At 44.1% G+C, this 18,076-nt stretch overlaps 1 long non-coding RNA gene across 1 annotated transcript in view; it reads right to left on the bottom strand.

Annotated features, from left to right (window-relative positions):
• Positions 1 to 14,459, bottom strand: part of LOC126040776 (uncharacterized) — a 61,453-nt gene extending 46,994 nt beyond the window's left edge. Inside the window, exon 1 of the long non-coding RNA XR_007506714.1 lies at positions 14,320 to 14,459. This is a non-coding gene — a long non-coding RNA (uncharacterized LOC126040776). The remainder of the gene's footprint in view (positions 1 to 14,319) is intronic.
• Between the last annotated feature and the right edge of the window lie 3,617 nt (positions 14,460 to 18,076).

Raw genomic sequence — 18,076 nt, 5'->3', positions numbered from 1 at the left:
CTGGATAATATGAGAGAGAGACCCACACATAGCAAAAGGGCCTTGCCATCTTTCCAGACATGAGGCTGGAACTATATTTCAGTGACAAGGCTTCATTTGCCAGAACCCTGGAAACCCTGGGCTTCCAGCTTTTCATTCCACGCTACCAGCAGCTCAGCTGGAGTCCCTGTCAGGAAGCTGTAAGCAGAAGCTGGAAACCAGACCTTCTGAGTTGTTTCAATGACCACAACTCCCCATCCATGCCAAGCCTTTAGCAATTTTGGGCCCCTGAACAGGAAACAAGGGAACTGCCATGCCTAAGGCAATCCCAGAGACACCTGACTCGGGGCTCTACAGACTCCCTGCTGCAAGCTTGGATCAGATGGTGCCAATGCTGGTCTCGTGCGCTAGCGCTCAGAGGGCTCTGGCTGAAGGAAGTCTCCTCCCTCAGCTTCACAGCACCTGGTTTCTACCAGGCCAAAGCGGGTACTTCCATCACCAAAAAAAAAAATAAAAAATGGCCTGGGTGCCAAGCATGAGATTTAGGACAGGTGGGTTTGAGATACAGAGTTTGCCTCCACCAATACTCTGGGAAAATGAGGGACAAGTGCCACATCCTCTGACAGGAAGCAGCTTCTGTGCTGGGCACCACGATGTGGTAATGTGGCCAAAGAACAAGCACCCTGCAGCAGCCATGAGAGAATTAGTCTCATTCGCTGCCAACCTGAGGCTAGGAGGAAGGGTCGCAGACCTTTACAAGTTGTATCTCCCCATTATGGTTCCCTTTTTCAGTCCCCAAGCCCACTGCTTCTGCACGTTTAACTACAGTAGCCTTTTGCCAGGGAATGCAGTTGTCGCCTTTCTAATTTATCTGTCTTTGCTAACAGTTTTTTGGCCTCCAGCAGGCACCAACAGATTTCAGCAAGCGCCTTTGCCTTGCAGTTTTCAGAATGGTATCTGGTGTGATGCAGCAACTGTTCTCTATGCCAGAAAGCTTGGAAGTAGCATCTCTGCATATCTCCTCCTCTTTCCCCACACCCCAAAACAAAGGAAAAAGCAAAAGTCTGCTTTGAGGAACAACCCTCCTATTGACTTTGACAGGATGTAAATAGATCTGCAAGACTCTAGCTGGAGACAGGGATGAGGTAAGAAAGAGTCTCACAAGAACCAATTCAGTACCTGAACACTGGGGGCATGTCCTGCCTGTGACTCACATATTTTGCCATAAAAAAAAATTAAAATTAAAGCATCATCACTCTGTGCCTGTTGTCAGTTATGACTTAAGCTACTGCCAGGTTCTCATCAGGTCTGTGACCACCACACTCGCAAAACAACAAATCTCATTACAGACGTTGCTTTTCTCTCCATACATCAATCCACATCCACTCCATTCATGTGCCAGGTACATAAGTTCAGAGCCGAGTTGTTGTTAAATGGACTTTCCTAAAAACCAAAAATCTTTGTTTCATAAGAAAAAGTTTGGTATCTACTTAGAAAAATAAAGTTGGATTCTGATTTTACAGTAGGAATTACTGGTGAATTTACAAATATATTTTACTATTTGGCTCACGAAGAAAAATTAAGATTGAGATGCATTAAGAAATGTGATACCTGTCTCTATCATCAGCATGTTCCAAATGATCCTAGGGAAAAAAAAATTCTAACGTGTAAAATTTTAGTGTGCCTTAGTAGTTGTCTAATTTTGACCACAAGTACTATGACCTCTCTATAATAGTAACAGATCTGTACCCCTACAACATAGAGTTAGGTATTTTGGGATGGTTTTCCATTCTTTCCTTTATTTGGATTCCTTTAAAAGTTTTATCTCAATTCTGAATTCCCTGGGTATACACACTTCTGGAATGATACATATTGCAATGTTTTACTTTTAAATTACTGATATATTGTCTCAACTTCAGCTCCATTTTAGCACAGACATTTCCTGCGATTATGATTCTGAATGTAGATCCAAATTTTGCATCTGAGGACTGTCACTTGCTATTTGCAATAAAGAGAAATATCAAGAACATAAGATGCTCTAAGCAGAACTGCACTTAGAAAAAAGCTACCCATGGGACTTTGGTAAATCTTAAAAAAAACAGCATAGGAATGTGACAGTGAGGTCTAGGATATTAAAATTCAAATATGTTTGATGAAGAATTTGAGCCAAAGATTGGACAAGATGACCTTCAGCGGTTTCCTCTAACTCAAAGTAGTCTATGATTTATGAGAATATCTATTCATTTGGCCATTAGAGAATTTGTTCTGTCTATTATTTATTTCTCTGCCTACCACTCTTTTCATCTCAGCAGATGGAAACCAATAAAATGTTCCATGTTGTTCTGAATCCCACCACTGGAGAAGTTCTAGATGGTCTGGGGCGGGTGCTCCTGTGTCTGTAATGGAAACATGCTGACTGCAACTGACTGCACTTTGAACAGGCAGATCAGACGCTGCGAGTGACAAGTTGAGAAAATGAAACAATCATCTCCACATTTTGTTGTAGGATTTTTTTCTAAGAAAATATGAAAGTGAAATGTGGTATACAGGTCCAAGGAGACTGAACTTAATCCGCTTTTGAAGTTGTTTGTGGATGGCAAGAAAAAATGTGAAAAGGATTTTTGGACAGATCTTCTATTTTGCAAGCTAATGGAATTTGCTGAAACAAGACCACCAGCTGCTTTGCTTATAATAGTTTGCACTAAATTTCAATACATTCATTTCCTTCTAATAGGTGCTGACTCTATTCCATACTGAAGATGGGCCTCGTCCAGTGCTCCAGGTGCAAACACCCCTTTACCCTAATGGCACTCAAAATTGGAGGTTACATTTTTCAATACAGAAAGTTCGATGAATGATACAAACCCCTCAAATCAATGACTTCTACCTTCTGAGTGTGCGCAATGAGATCTTGATAGGAATTCTGAAAAATAAATCATAAATTTCCTGTGTAGGAATGGGCAAGATAAGAAAAAAAAAATAAATATATTTTTAAAGCATTTCTAATGTCTATTTTTAAGCAAACATTTCTTGGAAGTTTGAAAATGTTCAGATCCTTCTTTCCAAACCATCCATTACTTATCAGCTGGTTTCCTGAGAAAACAAGTCTTACACAATCCTGCTCTATGTGTAAGTACATGTTTGTGCAAGTCTCCCCATTAATAATTGTGTGATTTGTTAATATTTATTATGATACCATATACTACATATTGTTTATTAGTTATAACTCATTGGCCAACGTGTCGTGGTTTAACCCCAGCCAGCAACTAAGCACCACGCAGCCGCTCACTTGCTCCCCCCCCATCCAGTGGGTTGGGGGAGAATATTGGGAAAAGAAGTAAAACTCGTGGGTTGAGATAAGAACGGTTTAATAGAACAGAAAAGAAGAAACCAATAATGATAATGATAACACTAATAAAGTGACAACAGTAGTAATAAAAGGATTGGAATGTACAATTGATGCGCAGTGCAATTGCTCACCACCCGCCGACCGACACCCAGCTAGTCCCCGAGCGGCGATTCCCTGCCCCCACTTTCCCAGTTCCTATGCTAAATGGGACGTCAGATGGTATGGAATACCCTGTTGGCCTGTTTGGGTCAGGTGCCCTGGCTGTGTCCCCTCCCAACTTCTTGTGCCCCTCCAGCTTTCTCGCTGGCTGGGCATGAGAAGCTGAAAAATCCTTGACTATAGTCTAAACACTACTGAGCAACAACCGAAAACATCAGTGTTATCAACATTCTTCGCATACTGAACTCACAACATAGCACCGTACCAGCTACTAGGAAGACAGTTAACTCTATCCCAGCTGAAACCAGGACACTGTTTTACAAGCAAAAATTACAGGAATTGATGTTGTTTAGTTTATACTCTCGAGGAATAAGAAAACCCTATGGAGAAATACGACAGAAGTACTCAAACACAGAAAAGGATGTGGCAATGGGAGGAGGCAATCTATTCTCCAAGTCCATGGTGGGTGCGATAAAAATGGATGCAAAATGAACCAAGGACAGTCCAGGTGAGACACCAAGAAGCCATCTCTTGTGGTAAGGAATAATGAAGCAATAGGACTGGACTGTCTGGGAGGCTGCAGAAGCTCTGTCCCTGGAGAGCTCTAAGAACAGGCTGGACATCTCCCAGGAGTGGCACTGGGAAAGCTGAGCCTGCCCTGAGTCAGAAGAATAACTTTGATTCTCTTTTGAGATCTCTTCCAGCTCAATTTGTCTATGCTTCTGTAAGCAGCAGAGTGGGTTGGGAAAAGGAAAGAAAGGGAAGAAAGGAAGAAATAGAATAGTAAAGGCATTTAGAGAAGGAGAAGCAGGTCAAAGACTAGAAAATGAGATACATTATATGAGTCTAAGCAGCTTTTGTTTACTGCTGGAGAGACAACTGAACAAGAATCCTCCCTCATCCCACATGCAACCACAGTTGCAGCCAGCAAGCCTATTCCAGCGCAGGATATGGAGCCCAGAGCTATCCATCATCCTCTTCGTTGCCCTCCAGCTTTATACCAAAAGCTTCATCTGCTTGTACAGTACAGGGATACCCTGAGAATCTCTGTCATCCTTCATCTGAAATGTGTCACTGTGTCCCGAAGTCACCCTTCCTAGGCTCTGAGCTGGTCTCCTAGCAAGCTGTGAGCAAACTCCCCAGAGAATGTAATTGGAGTCTCCAGCTATAACATATGGAGAAGGTAAAGACACAATTTGGGACCTACAGAAAGTGAGTTTAGGTTCCAGTTCTGCCACCCGTCACTTGCAGCACCATAGAATCATTTAGGTTGGAAAAGACCTTTAAGGTCATCAAGTCCAACCTCAAACCTAACACTGCCAAGTCCACCACTAAACCATGTCCCTGAGTGTTACATCTACACACATGTCTTAAATACCTCCAGGGATGGTGACTCAACTGCTTCCCTGGGCAGCCTGTTCCAATGCTTGACAACCCTTTTGGTGAAGAAATTTTTCCAAATACCCAATCTAAACCTCCCCTGGCGCAACTTGAGGCCATAACTATGCTGTAACCGCTCTGCACTCTAAGTCCCCATCAGGAACCTGGGCACAATATTTCTCGATGTGAATAGGTGATGTGAGCCCAAACTCACAAACCTCTGGAGATGCCTTTGGGACTCTTGGAGCGAAAGGCCTCTGTAAATGCTCCAGGAGCACGTTTTGCACATCAAGATGCTGCCACCTAATGGCAAGAGAGGACGAGCAGCACCCGGGTAAATCGCCGACTGCCATTTGCAAGCTTGCAGAAGCCTGGGTTTTCTTTGCAGATGTAGATGCCTTGAATTTAGCCTAACTCTGCCGGAAATCCTATTCACTCTCCCCCCCATGCTGCACCTTCTAGTGGGCACACGGATCCCTGAATACCATCCTCCCCACGCTGTTATTTACTAGTCACACAGTAAGTCATCGTTATTGCCTCCAACTCTGTCCCTTCCACGCATCCTAGCCAGTAAAACTTCCCCTGCCGTGTCACATACACATTAAATATCCATCCCTGTGATCCACGCATGATCGATCTCCCAGTCCCACATTACAGTCATGATTAACCTTCTCCCACTACGTCACATATTCAATACACCTCCTTTGCCTCCTTCACTCAGACAAAATGAATCTCCTTAGTATTGTCAATAATAATTTTCTTTATATCCTGCATAACAACATGAGGCAACCTGACAGAGCACTCAGGCAATAATTCAATCTTAGCTTCCCGCCGACGTTCATTAAACTGAATATAACTTCACCAGAGCTGCCACTGAATTATACCCTCATATCCTTGTGGGAATTGTATATTATTCCCTGGGGAATAGCAGCAATGCAGCTGAAGATGAAATAATTCGTTTTAAAAACCCCAGGATTGTATCTGATAGCACATTATTTCTTCATCTCATTACTCATTTTGCATATTAGTAATTAGCAGAGGTTATTTCCTCCATTCCCCCCACCTTTTTGTTTCATTTCATGTCTGATAACATTAATCCATGGGAGATAAGATGCTGCAAGATTTTAATACAGCTGAAATGACTAAGATCTTCACTAGAGGCAGGCAAACCCTGCCTGCCCAAAATTCAAATTCATTTTGGCAAAACCCAAAAATCATTCCTCAACACTCCCCTTGTATTTTTCGTCTGTCCCTTCCCCTAGAGAACGAGCATCCCCTGGCCCTGCTGTGCAGCTGGATGGTGCGAAGCTCAGGTGGTCTCTGTGCTGACATTGGGGTGCTGCTCCGACTGCTGCATCTCTGGCCTGAATTTCCCTTGCTTGCTTTTGAAGAGAGTCTTATAATTCACCCAACCCTAACAATAAGCACAAGATTTTTTCCCAGTCCACAGTGGTTTCTTGTGGGGGCTTTGGAAGCTATTCTGTGCTGCTGCTGTGCCAGGGATGGGGAGAGTTTGCAATGTGCCACAGAGGCTGTACCTGTACACAATTAAAAAAAAAAATTAAAAAAACCCAAAGAAATGCAACTGAAGTTGTCTTATGCCTTGTGCCACTTCCTCTAGTCTCCCTGGCCTTGGAGGAGTTTCCTTTAGCCAGCACACGTTGACTCCATTTCCTACGACAGGACTATGTTGCCATCAGCAAGATGGCCACCGGTCACAAAGCAACTAGGAACCACTCTCTGACATGCAGGCATCAGCCTCGATCACAGAACTGTTTCCCAATCTCCTCCAGAGCAAATGGGGCTAAAGAGCCCGTCGGTGGCTCTGCTGGGCAGTGAACAGCAACCACCAGGCTCAGCCTTTCACTTCTTTTTCATGGGCTGTCTGTTCCTGTGGTGTTTGGGGATGGAACCCAAACATTCCCCCCATCTCACTCTCCCACTCCTGCACACGTTGCCTGCTGTTAAACCTTATCCTGCTGAATACCATGTGTTTGATATTAATTACATGTCCAAGCCCCATGAAAGTCATTGAAATTTAATGAGATGCAGGGATGGAACCACTGAGCCAATGGCATTCATTAAGCGTTGCCATGGAGATCAGTTTGCCAGGCTTGACCCACATTAAGTGCCACTGGTCACCTCCCAAACAGACAAAAACATGAAATTAAAAAAAAAATTGGAGCCAATTCCTGAGGGGTCTGAGCACTATGGGCTCTGACGGCCCTCAGTCAGTGCAGCTGGGGCTCAGCAGAGTTCAGCGCATGGCCCATGGCTCTGTCAGGGAATGGGGCTCTAACAGAAGTGAGGAGGTGCTCCTGAGTGGCATCTGCAGAAAGGAGGAAAAAAACCACAAACTCACTGACACAAAGAAGCCAGGGAGTTCTTTATACTTCCCTTCCACCCCTACAAGTGGTGCAGCTGAACAGGGCTGTCACTTGAAACACATTTTGTGCTCTGTTTCCAAAATGATGCTGTTTCTAGCAAATATTGGTATTGTGGCTCTGAGTCCAGGGAGATGAGGTGACAGAGTGAGAGATGGGGGGGGGGGGGGGGGGCGGGGAGGAGGCAGAAAAGAGGTTGTAACTCAGCATGGATATACTAAGATGGAGAAATTTTAAAAGAAAAAGCTTCAGTGAGATCCAAGGATGCTCTGCGTATGGGACCTGCGCAGGGGTTGAGGAAAGCTAATGTTACTTCCTGGCTCAGCCAGAGTCTCTGCACAGCCTTGGCCAAATCGCTTACTTGCTATCTCCCTCATTCCCTCTCTGCAAAATCAAGGTCACAACATGTCCTTCTTCCTACCCTTGTCTACTGAGATAGAAACCAAATCAAAGCAAAAAGTGTCCTGCCTCTGTGCTTTTCTTGTGCTTAGTGAAAGGGGCAGCCTGACCTCAGACAGCTCTTTGTAGTCTCTCAGTATAAATAATAATAACAAACCAGAATTAATTAACCAGCTCACCAATCTGTCTACTTTCAAGCCCACCAGTAATCTGTAAGAATCAGACTAAGGTACAGCTGTGGAGTAGCTGGGTGGTGGTGGTGGGGCAGCAGGGGAAGGCAGCAGAAGGCCAGCTGTGCAGTGGTGCACACACAGCTCTGACACCCAGGCAGTGTCTTTATGTCCCAAGTAAAATCCAGTGCCATTACAGAGCAGCCCCTTACACAGAGCTTGCTGCAGGTGATACAGTACAGCAGCAGTAGAGCCGCCTCCGATTCCCAAACACCTTTTAATATTTAATTTTTCAACCTTAGTCCAAGCACTTACATACCAGCAAACACACACAACTGTCACATCCCAAGTTCTAAAAAGGAACCTACAAGAACACGGTAGTTTAAGCCAGGCTTCTCTGAAATGAAAAATGCCCTCACCACAAAGGCGAAAATGTAAGTTACAATTTATAAGGCAACTAACCCCTAAGCGCAGAGGCCATCCTTTGAAGCACAACCCAAAAAAACAGAGAGAAATTGCAACAAACTTATCTGAGTACATCTGGTTCACCTAACCCATCTGCAGCCCTGGGAAAGAACCCCATTGCCAAAAATGGCTGAAACCTTATCCTTACAGCCTACGGGGGTTCAGATAATTATATCTGACATGAAAACTTGTAGCACATACAAAAAACTGGAGGGGGAAGAAAAGGTCAACTGTATAAAGATGCAATCACTGTGGAAGGGGCCAAGTTACAGCATGGTGAGCTGTTTAAACAGCCAAGATAAATAAGATACAATTAGGGTTACATTGGCTCACCCTTTTGAGATCCCATATGTGGGTGTATGAACCTTAAAAAAAAAAAAAAAAAGGGCCAAGTTATCAGGACTGGCTGCTTATTTAACTTGGCCCATTTCAAGGCTCAGCCTGTTCTAACTTCATCCCATTTTTGCAGCAAACATCCCATTTCCAATATTTTTGTACTTGTCAAGCGCTTTCTGATCACATCTCTCTTCTTTTTATTGTTTTCATTAAAAAGAGAGAAGTGCTGAGAAAGGGAAGCGAATCTGAACCCAGGGCCTCCTACACCAAAGTCAGCAAACCTTATCCCTTTGTGCCAGCCAGCCTAGGGTCTTTGGTCAAAAATGAAAGCACAAGAATTTCCAGCATGTTTAATTACCAACCACAGGGAGCCTGGTACAGCCCCACAAATGGAATAACAACAGATTGAAGCTGGCAAAGGAAAATCAACTGAAAATATTTTGTGGAAGGGCCAGAGTTGAAGCCCACTTCTGGAAGGATGCAGAATTTCATGGTAACACGATGTCGGCATTCAAAGCCTGGCTCCTGCAGAGCTCCTCAGACTTGTACCTTGGGATCAGCATTACCCAGCCTCTGCAGAGGTTCAGAGACAAATCAAGTATTTTTACATAGCTGCCACACTGAAAGGGGCTTCTGTGCAGCAGTAAGGTTAATACAGAACACTTGTTATAGCTCTGTCCTTTTCAATGCACTTTATAAACAGTTAGAAACTCTAGTTATGTATTAACATAGTTGTTACCAAGCACGGTATTTGAGATGCTTCCTGCTACCTTAGTATTTATTACCAACGCCACAACTGAAACACACAGGACACTGACTCCATCACCTACTTTAGCCCCTATATGCCACTCCACTGGTGCATTAGGAACAATTTCTGCAAATCTTTGAAGTGTCTTCTTCATTCATGTATGAAAAAGTACCTGGTTACATGACGGTGGGAGGACCATGTTGACAACCATTTAGGGCACAGATCACAGAGCAGGAGGGAGGCCATAGCAATACAATGCAAATGTGAGCTATACCCTAGCCACAGGGAGCAGAGGAAATAATCAGTGGTGCAAATCTTTCGTTCAGCATCTCGGATTTAACAAGTCTGTTAATGTTGTGCACATAGCAATGGGATGAGATTTCCTTCCTACATGCACACAGTAAGTCTGTCATGAGCAGCCCCAAAACAACTTTAGCAACATGCTACTGTGGACCCCAGGAGGGTATGTAACACCACAGGTGTTCTCATTTTGGTAACTCAAATCCACTGAATTGCTCAAGTTCCAACAGCTCTCCGACACTTTCATACACAACAGAACAGACAAACTCATTGGAAAGTGTATTCAAGAGTAGTTCATCTTACTGCAGCACAAAGAGCTATGGGATGTGAACTCAGAAAACTTCACAGTGTGGCTGGTGATGAATAAAGCAGCAGAGTCAGCTAACCTGCAGTTTTGCAGTGTGGCTATCTACAACATGCCAAGGGGGATGCTAAGACAAAAAAAACCCCATTAATTCTGCAGCAAAGACATACTATAAAAGGCAGACTGATATGTATGAAGCACTGTATGCAGAATCACATCATGAATGCGCTGGCCCTGTCACTGTCACAGCAGTGCTCTGCAGAGCAGCACAGCCCCTCTGCTGGCTGTCAGTTTGGCAAGCACCTGCAAATATTACCACCAGAATTGGAGCCCCAGAACATTGCTTGGTTTTCCATGCAGGGTTCCAAATCATTAAAACTGGGTGAAAGTACCGCTAAATGAACATTTTGTTCATTGCTCACTGTCTTTCAGCAGGGTTCATTAATTTATAAAGTTATCTATGTTTTATGGAAGAGCAGATAGGCCTCTTTCTCTAGCATTCACTGTCACCTGTTCTACTCTGTGGAGCCTTGCTCCTTTATCAGATTTGTGTCTCTGCACCTGATTTCAAGAAGCTGCCCAGTGACTAGGTAAGAGCTTTGCCCTGCCTGTAAAAATGTGTTGTTTTAACACACAGTGGCTTTCCTTCTGGGTGAAGAGCAAAATTCTCATCCCCTGTGCACCAAAGCAACCCCCAGAAGACAAGTGGGAGTTTGCTCTCAGTAAAGCATGGATAGTAATGACAGACAGGCTGGGAAAGGCTCATGGAGCATTTCAGAAAAAAAGCATGACTAAGGCACTAGCTGTCAAACTCTCTGTGCCAAGCTCTAAGAGGCCTCAGCCTGGGACTAGAGCTAGATATGCACATCTGCTACACTCCTCTGTACCTGGCATGTCTTCCTGGGCCACAGGCACGCTCAGGCAGGCTGCCTTACTGCAGCACAGGGCCAAGCACCATCCACCTCCCTTGAGCTGGGGGCACCTGCTCACCCAGTTCATCCCACAGCCCAGCAGGAGGGAAGTGCCCCTGAGTTTTTAATGGCAGTGCCAGGTTCAGGTGTCCCCTGTTACAACAGGTACTGCCCATTGATCTGGGAGGAGAAAAGCTGAGATAAAGGAGCTGAAAAGGTCTCAGCCAGAGAGCCGTGTACAATGAGGCACCCCAGGCTGCTGGAGGCCCTCCAGGGCCATCTGGCCCTAACTGCAGCACCAGCCTCCCCCTCCCTCCCACCACACACTCCCCCCCTTCTCTGGCAAAAAGGCTGGCTCCTTCCAGTTGTGGGGAGGGGCAATTGCCATATGGGCTTGTGGCTGGGAGACTGGACGGACACCCAATATGGCAGACAGATGAAGGTGGAGATAAAGCCAAGCATGCCGGGGAAAAACATATACCCTCCCCACCTCCTTGCCTCCTCTGCCAGATATTTAGGAACCAACGTCTCTGCCCTGTTTCATTAAACAGAGAAGACCTACCCTATTGTCAGCTGTCCCTGCTCCATGCCAGACAGGCATTTTTCTTCTGTTATGCTCCCCCCTCCTGCCCAGCACTCCCCAGAGCCACCAGCACAGGGACAGGGATGCAGCTCAGACCAACCAGAACAGAAGTACCCAGAGGAGGAACCCAGCCATGCAGCCCCTCTTCCCCTCTCCATTCATCACTGTCAAGCTGCAATAATTGAACATTTGCATCCCCGATTTCACACAGCCATCCCCCCAACTCCCTGCAAATTAGCAGTCCACCTATATTTACAGACCAACATGTCTGCTAGATATCTGCTTGTGGTGAAGGCTGCAGAGGGAGGGGGGAGGGAAGGGGGAGCAGAAGAACGTGGTGTTTCTGTCCTGATGGTGCCTGCAAAAAGTTCTGACCCTGAGGCTGCCAGCCATACTGGGCTTCATTCTTTATGTTCCTCCATCCCATCCCACAGTGTAACACATCCAAGTGGTGCTACTGCTGTTGTTGGGAGTTTGTTCTGTTTGTTTGCATCGCTTACACTTTTATCTCCTTCCCCTGTGAGCCCTCATGGAGGTGTCTCCATTTAGTATGCAGGCCTGGTTGGCCAGTTGCCATAGCAATCCATTGCAGTCCTCATAATATTGCAGGAAGCAAGATCAAAAAAGCAGGATTGTAATAAAGAAAAAAAAAAAGGAAAGAAGAAGGAGGAAAGGCATCTCTCCCACTCCTCTTCTGCCCCACCACACACACAGGCACTTTGCAAGACCACATCGTTTTAGGACTGGAGTGAAAGATGAACACAGTTTCAACAGCCACACTGCCAAAAAGCCAGATACCCACAGGGAAGAAAACAGGCATCACTCATTTAGAAGTGCGGCAGTATGCTCAGCGTGCACACAGCCTCCATTCCCTAGAACACTTTATACATCACCACTTCTTCCTCTGCTAAATTATGTACTATTTGCCTGCAGACAAGGCTTTACCTAGCATCCCCTTATCCACACAGAGACACAACTCCTTTGCTCTAAGGACAGCTAATGTCTAAGCAGTATGTTTATTCATACTGTCCACCTCTGCTCAAGAGGGAGCAGCTCACAAGCTGGAGTTTGCAAAGGCTGATGTTGGCCCTCAGTGACTGGAGGCCAAGTGAAACAATCTTCTCCCTTTATTTCACTACAGCAATCTCATTTGCTGTTTTTCCTGGATGTGCTTGCGATGCCCGTTTGAATTAAGTCTATACTGCTGTACAAATAAGAAGTAACCCAGCCCTTTACACAGTGGCCTCCCAGATATATCAGCCAAATCACTATCATGTACAGCTAAGTCCCAGACAAAAAAGCCTTTGCTGTGAGGGAGCTCAGCATAGGAATGTAACAAACACACACCAAAACATCCGATTTGACAACAGTTCCAAAACAAAGATTACCATGCCTGGCCTTGGGGATGCTGCAGCTGATGCTTATGTCAGCAGAAAAGCTGTGTCAGTGCCTTTTGGTGACTGCTCTGACATGTGCTGCTAACCACATGCATACTATGGATTTGTGAGGTTATGAGGTACCTAAATGAAAGGAGAATACAGCCAGTGCTACCTGAAAAACAGACCTGGGCTTATCACCAAGACCAGGCTCTCAGCCCTGCCTCCCCCAAGCCCAGAGCCTTCACCCATGTCTTCCTTCACCTATCTTTCTCCTCCATTTTGAACACTGTGATTTACCTGCAAAAAATATTAAAAGGATTTTTTTTTTTTAATTTCACATTGTATGAACAGCTTTAGGAAGCAAGTGGAGGAAGACTCCATCCCCAGTGGAGAGCACGTGGCTAACGGGTAGATTTAATTTATATGAAGCACACCGCTCTCTCGTAAGCCCTGCTTGGCATATTAAACTAGTGTCTTACATCTCCTTCCAGTGCCAGAAATATTCATTTCCCACATCACAAAGACCCATCCATGAATAATAATATTAATAATTAAGCGCCTGACTCTAGGGCTATACTTTGAGCATCATAACACTCTAATCATTTGCTTATCCCATGATAATTACACTCCTCCATCCTATTTCTATGCTCTGCCTTATTAGTTAACCATTTATTTGCTAGGGTGTTTCTTGAAACTCCACCCAAGTTTTCAGACCCCAAGTCTCACCTTCCTAGCAGACTGATGAGGTATGTGCTCCAGATTCAAAATTATTTCTTTTAAAAATGAAAGCTATTTGTGCCACCATGAAAAGCAAGGACAAAAAAAATAATCTAATAACTGCTACTACTTTTTAACTGCAGCATAGAAATAGCACTTTGGACTCCTTCCTTGGAGTCTAAGCAGCAGCATTCCCAAAGAGAGCAGTCCCAAGGTTCTATAACAACCGTCATCCTTGCCAGGCTCACAAAGAGGGGTGGGTCAGCAATACAGGGCAGTACGGATGTCCCAGCAACCTGTGTTACTACAGAAAGAGCCACACTCATTTCAGTTCCTTCCCAAACTGAGGAGAAGTAACCAAAGCAGTGGGAAGGGAGAAGGATGAATCTCTGCCACATAGAGCCGGGCAGATAATTCCAGGTAAGCTTGCTCAGCACTAGTGAGGAACTAGAAGCAATACAGCTGTGTTAATATGGCATTCTGCCTGGACTAATTAGGTTTTCTGAGAAGCATGGTCTATCTTGCACAGGCTTACCTGAAAAGGCCATTTTGTAAAGGGGTTGCTTAGTTCAGTGTTGATTTTTTCAAGCCCATTCCTATAAAAACTATGGTCCCAGTTCTGCCATCTTTCCCATGCCATGTATAAGCATACTAGCTACTGCACCGATTTCAACCAAACATACAGTTACATACAACTCAGGACAAGAAAAGGCTTACTGACTGCTTTTACACACACTCCTTTGCTGTGGTACTTACCTTCCATGTTTTCCCCACCAAAGCCTGCAACTGCAGCACAGAAATCCAAGAGTCTCAAGCATCTCCTTATTCATCTCCAATTCCTGCAAAGCCCAGCCACAAATCTGCCCCATGGAGAAAGTAGTCTCTGGACAGGCAAAGACTCCTCCTTACATTTAATCTCACAGCACACTAAGGCATCATTTCTGAAGGAGCTTCAGAAAGAGAGAAGGTTCATTAAAAGCAAGTGGATAGCAGTCTGCAAGGCCATCAGTAAGAAGAAAACAACAGCAGAGAAGCCAGAACAAAATGGGCAATAATAATGAGTACTTCAAAAGCAGAATATATCAAAAAGTTTAGCGTCAGCAAAGAGGGCTTAAGAAAATAACATGAAAGCAGCAAGACCACAAAAAAAGTTCTGATAAGACAAAAAGGCTGGTGTGTCAGGAAAGATCTCTAATGTTGGAAAAAAATACTTTTTAATTGTTTCCAGCTCCACACAACAAACAAAAAACACAAACCCTGGCTCTTATGGCTGAATTAAATCAGAGATTGGTGGTATGGCTTGTTTCTTTTGTCTGTTAAATAAAGTACCAAAAGAAACCTGTTTCTTGCTCATGTTCTCCCAAACCCAGGGACTGAGAACACATCCAAAGATGATGGGATTCTACATGCTTACTTGGGTAGAACTTTAATTTATCAAAGAGTTACTAGTTACATATGGATGAAGACAAGTCAGATCCTGCAAACTCCAGTGATATAAATAACATCTGCAAAGCCTATTGAAATCAAGAACAGCTGAAAAGACTGGACGCCAATGTATTTGAAGAGACCATGCTTTGGCCAGCAATGAAACAAAGCGACAGAGGGAAGAAAACCTGATTTTTCAAGAAGACATGAAAATAAGAGAGGCCAGTTTTATAAAACTGTGACCTATCAGACTCCAGCACTGACACTAACAGACAAGTATCAGAACAACTTCTAATCAGATTTCAGTGCCTTGAGGTACTGACATACACAGAGCTACCTCCCAGAAATTATTAACCCTGTTCATTGGTGTCATGTAGAGCACATTAGGTTTTATGAAGGAAGCAAATGCCCATACAGCTTGTGGTTCCCCATATCTCTAAAAGCAAGTCACACAACAAAACTGCTCCTGTCTGGAGCTTTGCCTGGGGCTCACTCTGCACTAGAAAGCTGCACCGCTTTGTTATACCAAGATACCTACAAACCTCCCCAGCCAGGCAGACCTTGTCTTAAAGGCATTCTATGCAGATTTCACTATTCCTATAGGGAAAATGGGACAGCCACCTCTGCAGCACTGCCCAGAGCACAGAGATATGCAGAGGCATGTTAGCCTTTTTTCCTCCTTTGCAACACCACCATGTTGCCCCTCCCCTCTTCTTTTTAGTCAAACAGCTGCACACTAAATGCCTGGAAGGACCTCGCAGGGGCTGCTGTTTCACACAGAAGCAAAACACCACCCATCAGCTGCAGCAAGTCAGAGCCCAGAGGCAGCAGCCGAGCGGGTGCTTACTGGAAGCAGCTGATGGCTGAATCCTTCCTTCCTGCAAAGGCAATCCCTCCTGGCTACTCCTGAGTTCAGACAGTATCCTCATCTCCTCCTGCTTGGCTTGGAATATGGCCTCCTAATAACCTATATGTCACTATACCTGCCTGTGACTTTTTACCACTGCAACCACACCAGCAAAAAGTTATACTGCCTAACCACAACTAGTTAAATTATTAAAATTTCAAGTCAAGCCTAAGTCAAACTATTTAAAAAAAAAACAACAAACAAAACAAAAAAAAAAACCCCAAACCAGAAATAGATACTTCAAATCATTGCTTTAACAGAGTAACACAGCCTTATCTGATGGTTTATGCAAACATACTAACACCAGAATACTTGCAATACTTCCTGGAATACTTGACTTATCTGGAATATTTGCTAACAATTTGCCACAACTGTTGACTTTGAGTGTTCTTTGTTGGAGTTCATTATCTGTCTACTGTGACTAATTGTCTAGATCGTGTTTCTGGATTTGCTGCTTGACTAGACACCTCCCAGAATCAAAATAAGCCTTCATAGCAGCTATTGACTATTTCTACATGAGTACTTGCATATGTCCATAGTTAATGTAAGTATCTACAAGAGTCTCCTTTTCCCAACATCTCTATGAACTAAACTATGTTGGTCAGAGTAACCAGGGGAAGCCGAGAGAGGAAGTCAGAGATATCACAGGGATGATCTTTTGATAATTCATACCAGATTCTGCAATGAAACTAGGATGGGGCAATGAAAATCATCAACTATCCATCAGTGGCTTTTCTCAGCAGCCATTCAGCTCTATCTGGCACAGGACAGTCCCCCCACTAGTTATCTGGGGCTTCTTGTCTCATTTAAGCTGTGCACTAAAACAGTGTTTTACATTGTTTAAACACAAAACAAAGTATATACATTTGCATAAATGATACACAAGCAAACCTGCCCCACTGCATCCAGAAGAAGGCAAACTTGAACTAACAAGACCAGCACCTGACAGCCATAAGGACCTGAGGCTAAAATCCAACTGTTGCTTTATACTTTTAATTGCCTGGTAATATGCGTTCATTGCATCAGTCTGCTGTCTTGCTGTGCACGCAAGACTGCAAGAGCTTCAGGGCAGAGGCCATAATTTTTTTTATGTTTATACAGTGCCTACAACAACAATACAGTAGCAACTGGAAATCAAATAATTAAGTTGTTATAGTAATAATGACAGAGCTGAGAAGCAGTGATCCTGGCTGTGTCAAAGCTGCAGAAATCCATTTAACACTCACACAGCTCTTCTAACCTTCCTGGCCTGTTACAGAACCTAGCTCTTGAGGGCAGAAAATTGGGAGATAAACTAATGCACCGAGGGCTATCAGTCCTAGTATGTCAGTACACAGCTGCTAGTCAAGGTGATATGATGGGGACAGTCAACGAAGCAAATGAGCCCGACAGCTTCAAAATGCCTACTCTGAATGCTGTGGGTTAAATCCCTCTAACCTACAGAGTAGAATTGAGTACAAGAAAGATGAATGGGATTTCTTTTCATGAATGGGGAAACTGGTAACAATAACCTCTCAGACCTGCAATCTAAGTCAGCCTTGGCACACTCATCACTGCCATTGCACAACACAACAGCTTTCCTCTCAATGAAGCTAAAGCCTCAACACTTCCTTTGGAGGCTGCTTCTACTCAGACAGTTAATTAAAATCAGCAGCACAGGGCTCCATGTAGCTGTCTTCCAGAAACCAGCGCGTAAACACAATCAGTTTTCAGACCAAAAAGATGAATGGTCAGTGAGGCAAATTCAGCCACATGTTCAACTCTGACTCTTTACTACTGGTGCATCAACTCCATTAATAAAAGATCCTTCAGTCTAAGTTACCACAAGACTGTGACTCCATTGCTTCCAGTGGGACACAGGCCAGAGAGGACAGACCCTGTAATCTATCTATTGGTAATTTTTAAGCACAGCACAGTCTAAATTCATAGGTAATGCGGAGATGAGAGGAAAGAGTAAGAGCTTATTTTTGTTGTTTCTATTAGCTAATTTTGTCAATAAAAGTAGCCATATATTGTCCAGTATGCTAGAAATTCTTTGAACATTTATGTTTACTTTTATTTAAGCAACAGCTGCTATGAACTGATTACACTCTCAGTTAATGACAGGCGCAACAGGTGGGTGGAACAGAAGAAGGAAACAAGGCAATGAATAAAATGAGAACATTTTGCATTCTAAGCAGT

Source organism: Accipiter gentilis, chromosome 7 (genome assembly GCF_929443795.1).
Source record: "Accipiter gentilis chromosome 7, bAccGen1.1, whole genome shotgun sequence".
Classification (NCBI taxonomy): domain Eukaryota; kingdom Metazoa; phylum Chordata; class Aves; order Accipitriformes; family Accipitridae; genus Astur; species Astur gentilis.
Note: the sequence above shows the minus strand (reverse complement) of the source record. Positions and strands in the feature narration are given on the sequence as shown.